A 5732-nucleotide genomic window follows, 5' to 3' on the forward strand; every position below is an offset into this window, starting at 1 on the left:
TCTGTCTCTTTTTTTTATTTGTTTAATTTTTCTTAGGAAAATTCTATATTGGTATATGAAGAGCTTCCTCATTTTTTTTTTTTTGTTTTTAATGATAGATACCTAGTTTTTAATCCTTCAGATAGCTAAGAAATTTGTTATGAGATGACGTGTCAGCATAAGTACCTAAAAGATCCAATTTTCTTTCCATTGATTCTGGGATAGGAGCCACTAAAAAAGCAACATTTGTGAAGAAAGCTCCTTTTCTCTGGAATTACAGGTTTCACTTTCCCCGTAAGTCCTTTGTTTCATGCAGGAAGCACAGACTTATGGACTTGACACTCTCAGGAGGTTACAGCCACATGTGAATATGTAGTTAGCATCTAGGTAACTCAGTTGGCTTACAAGAGTTCACAAACAGCAGCCAAGTCATTTTTTAAAAAGTGACTAAAAATACAGATTCTGAACAAACACCAACAGAAGCACCATCAGCTTTAAGCTGAACCTTAATTTGGTAAATCCTAAACTGCACTCCAATTTTTTAAAGATTTTTCATGCAAAGGGAATCATTTTGAACTAAGATTCTGCATTCTTTTAAAACTGCTGGGTTGAACAAAAGTGGAACAAACAAGTTGCCTAATCAAACTTGGTCTACGCTAATATTTTGATTCAAGGCATGGCTGCCGCAAAAGCCACTCAGAGGCACTAAATTCAACTTCCCAGACACATTGACCATCATCTTACAACGTCTGTATCCACTAGGCCAGGGCTGGGACAGTGAACATCGAGTAGGCTGCCTCTCTCTGTCCTAGGTCTCAAGTACATATTTTTAGGATGTAAAAAGAATTCAATAAAATCACTATTAATTTGGTGAATAAAGACAAATTCTGAACTGTCTTTTTCAGATATTCCTAGTTAGAGCTACAGGACAAATTCTTAAACATACTAGCACTTAGCTTTTGGAGACCAAGGGGGAGCCTTGCTACAAAGGGCTATCTCTGGAGAGCTGAGCCCCTCCCCACCCTAACAGGAGGTGCTGGTGGGTCTGAGAAGCAGTGGAGAAGTAGGTTTCCAGGCAGAGTAAGAAGGATGCTGTGCCAGGGCTCTGCAAGACAGGAAGCTGGAATGGGGTTTGGTCCTGTGACCCAGGTAGGCAAAGTGGGCAGAAGGTGAAGTTTCTAGGGCTCATGCAGGAACCTCTGCCTACCTGGGACCCAAGGGTGAACTCCTTAATTTTCCATAGCACAGCTGACACAGTGTTCTTATTATTTAAATCCTGCAGCTCTTCCTTTCTCACATAACCACAGAAGGTCTTTACTTTCTCCCTACTGTCAATGCCTTGGGCTCAGGGCTTTCCACCTGCCATTCATTTCTCATAATATGTCCACGAAGGGGATTGTATAGTTGGCTCTCAGTATCTGTGGGTTCCACATCTGTGGATCCAACCAATGGACCACTGAAAATATTCCAAAAAAATCCCTCAAACAATAAAGAGTAACAATACAAAAAAAATACAATAAAAATACAACGGTGTAACAACTACTGACATAGCCTTGACACTGTATTAGGTATGACAAGGAATAAAGAGATGATTTGAAGTATACAGGAGAATGTGCATAGGTTATATGCAAATATTATGCCATTCTATGACTTGAACATCTACAGATTTTGGTATCTGCAGGGAGTGGGGTGGGATTGGGGTTCCTGGAATCAATGCCCTGCAAATACTGAGGGATGACTGTATACCCCATTATAGATAAGAAAACTGACTCAGGTTAAGTCACTAGCACATGGTCACATGATGTTCAGGAATAGAACTTTTACTAAGTACCTACTTCTAAAATTGTTATCATCTCCCATGTTTGTCACAAAGGGAGTATTGCAAAATGGTTAAGGCTTCACATGGTGGTTAATCTAATACCCTCAAGAATTCAATACAATCTAAGTCAGTCAGTCACACAATTGAGGAAACTGAAGGTCAGAGCTGGGTTAGTGAGTTGCCTGAGGTCAGAGAGCGGAGCAACTAGGATCCGACCCAGGTCTCTGGCTCCAAATTGCTGCCTTTCTCACTGATACGCTGGGTCAGCTTGCAGAGAAGCTCAACAACTCAGCAATTCCATCCTGAGAGCCATTTCCTGGAGTGACAGCAAATTTAAACCACTGCAAAAATAAGGTCTAATGCATCTGGCCACTTCAAACTTACAGATCAATTCCAGGGTAGGCTGATGGGACACACAGCAACAAAATACCACACACCTTGTTTTTAAGCTCCCTTGAAGGTGGCTTCAAATGGACAATTGGTCTTGCCTTTGGCATGCTTCTGGTACAAGTCACCCAATGAAGCTGAAATGGCCTTTAAGACAGGCAGGCAGTTTGAGAAGCTCTGACACAGGGATGATAGGATTGAGACATCCTGGGATCAGGGCCAAGTAGGGAGGACTTGTGATCCCTGGAAAGGCTATAGCCATGAGCCAATCCCTGATTAACTTCCCCCACCTCAGAGGCCTGGCTTCCACTGCTGGGTTTTTCTGGTTTCCTGCCCATGGAGCCCTAACACAGCAGCATCCCTCTATACACTGCCTAGAAGTCTACCCCGCCACTCTTCAAACCCTCCAGAGCTTATTTCTCAGCAAATTCTCTGTTGCTGTCACCTGAGTCCCACCTGTGACCAAGTGGTACTCATGAGTAACCCTGACTCTGACCAACTGGAGTTAAACTTTCGACCTGTGGTTCTGCCAAGGCCATTCTTACGGCAACTGGAATGTGCTTCTATTGTCACTGCATGGAGGTGGAAGCTGGAGAGAAGGGGAAACAGTCAGTTTTGGACCCTTTCTCTCACTCTTCGTAACAATACTGGAAGGTAACATCTGGCACGCTTCCCAGTCTATGTAAGACTGCAGTCAGCCCTTCTGTTGACAGACCAGGCACAGCAGCACAGACTCTCACCTTCTCCAGCAGAAATGGGTGCAAACAGCAGATTCTGGGAAGTTCCCTTTGTACTTTTGTGCCCAGTGCCCAAAGAATGATGGAATCCCTATCATTCCAGCAGTGGAGACTTGGGAAGATATTAGGGATTTCTGAAAAGCAGAGAAATTGCATTCAGTGTAATCTAGTTTAAAAACAATAGGCTTCAGCCAGATCCCAATTTGAATCTCAGCTCCGTCATTTAGTTTGTGTGATCTTGGTCAAAAAAAACTAGACCTCACTGATCTCTTTAACTCATCTATAAACTAGAGATATTATCTTCCTCATAGGTTCATTGTGAGGATGACCAGACAAAGGTCATCTTAAGAGGTGTCAGCCATGTCCTTTCTTCTCTTGCATACTTTTAAGTGTACCTCTCCTTCTCACAGCCTCCCCAAACCACAGGTGATTTGTCCAGATGTCCATCACTGGTCCAAGTACATCTGTGAACTAAAAGATAGCTAGGCCATTTTAGACATTACAAGATGCTTTGAAAGGCAGGCCAGGAGAAAAAATATATATATGTAAAACAAATCTGTAAAGATAAGCAGATATAACACTACAAAGCCCCACAAAGAGGGCAAGCTTTGTCAAATGGGACTTTGGCCCCTTGCAAGACTTGCCAGGTCCCGTAGCCATTATATTTTGGCTTATGTGTGTTGGAGTTTGCCTATTTATGGCAACCAACAGACAGTATGTGAAGTACTCAAGCACCTGCTTCTGTCTCAGGTGTTGGACTCATGGGAGCTACTATTTCAAAACCTCTCACTCACAACTTACTGCTATGTGCTTAATTCCTGATGTCACTAATGTAAGCAGATACTCCACGGCACTATCTGAATAACTACGGTTTTAAATTAATCAAATTAGCTACAGTGTTTGATTAATAATTTCTATGGTAACTACAGATGAAGCTCGAGACAGAGAACATGCTCTTCTATTTTTTTGTGTAATTCTTCACATTAAATAAATGCCTCCTTGACGAGTGGAGAAAAAATAATTATAATATTCCATTGAAGCTCAGAAATAAAGCAACCTGTTTATTTTTAAAAAAGATAAACATGGCTGATCTGCACTAATCATAACATTTTGAAGGAAATAAAACAATATTCAACATTTCTAGACTACAAATAAATAAAACCCTGTTTTACTTATTCTGTTAACCAAAGATGAAGTTGGAAATGAGAAAACTGAATGCTTATGGATTTAAAGGTACCAGACATGGCATTTGATTTTTAGAAAATGAAGACATAAAGGGAAAATGGCTATGGCAATGAACTTAAGAATGACATTTATAAGTTTATACACAAACTTTACATACTTGACAGACTCAAATATTTTTCAAGTCCTTAGTTATGAGAACAGCAGCAAAATGTAAGACAATTAAATATCAGCATGTAAGAATCTGCTGTATTATTGTGAATAAATGCAAAACAACTCTATCAGTGAAGCCTGAGAAAATCTCAATCACTATAATATTCATGCACTGGCTTTACGTTTCGCTTTCAAATGCGTTCCCTCATTCTGGGCGCAAACTGGGTAGGTACCTTCATATACAACAGCTTGGATGGGGAACGAGGTCACACCGCATGGCTGTAGAACCAGTCTCGCTGCATTACAGTTACAGCACATCAACAACTCTGCCTAATTAAAACAGCAAAACCAGGCTCAAGTGCACACCCTGTGTTACAAACACATCACATATCAGGATTACAAATCATAGAAATAAAGACAAATAATGGCATGAAGGGCATGATAGTTTATTTTAAAAAATTGTACCACACTGATCATGATGACCAGCATACACATGATAATGGCTTTTCTCTTGGGTTTAACATTGCAGTAGTTTTGCGTACTGCAATGTTTCAATAGGACCAAGAACGTTAGAGAATAAAAATCTTAGATGAAAATGAACACTAATAATTCTAGTGTCCTCCCCCATAGAATTAATGTAAACCCCTTATGAATCAGTGGCATTATAATGTTATGTGGTTATGAAGAATGAAAGTTCTCTTAGAAGTAGGCAGCATGAATTTATACTTATATAAGTATAACTTATACTTATACTTCCTGGTACTTTCATCTTTAGTTTTTATAATTTAAGCTATGTCCACCCTGGCTAAAGTACAATCATACAATATACCTCGGATAATTTCCATGCTACCATTGCACAAGTTTAGTGATTTTACTATTAAAAAAAAAAAAAAAAAAATCAAACCACCATCAAAATAAAGAGGCAAGTAAAAGTAATTTTTAAATCATTTGAAAAGCATGGTGCTTATTTGTCCAATACAGACTCAAACTTAAATGCTATAGTTGTAATTTCCAGACTTCTGCAAAATTAACATTTATATATACATATGGGTTTTGTTTATAGAACTGTATTTTGCCATCAACAAGTTTTAGAGAACAATATATTTGGTTACAGTTCCACCTATCTGTAGTAAAGACAAAGCCACATAATGTTCCTGATGTTAAATCTGGCTCTAAGTAACCTAAGGTACAAAATTTTGACCAAATATCAAAATGATAATCTGATCTTAAAAATTCAACCCATATGAAACTACTTTTTAGAGAGTAAATGTGCTGTTCAGTAATTATTTCAATAACCTTTTCTGAGTATCTGCAAACTGATCCTTTTCTTTAATCTTTGTGACTCACCAATATTTCAAAGTGACCTCTTCACTTCTGTGTTACCATTTCAGTACCCAGGGATTTCTGAGGCAGCATAAGTTTGACTTCATAAAAACAGTAGATACTGTAACAGTGACAGTTTTAAATCTGTAAAC

The sequence above is a fragment of the Rhinopithecus bieti genome, unplaced genomic scaffold (assembly GCF_001698545.2).
Source record: "Rhinopithecus bieti isolate Rb0 unplaced genomic scaffold, ASM169854v2 scaffold_37881, whole genome shotgun sequence".
Taxonomy (NCBI): domain Eukaryota; kingdom Metazoa; phylum Chordata; class Mammalia; order Primates; family Cercopithecidae; genus Rhinopithecus; species Rhinopithecus bieti.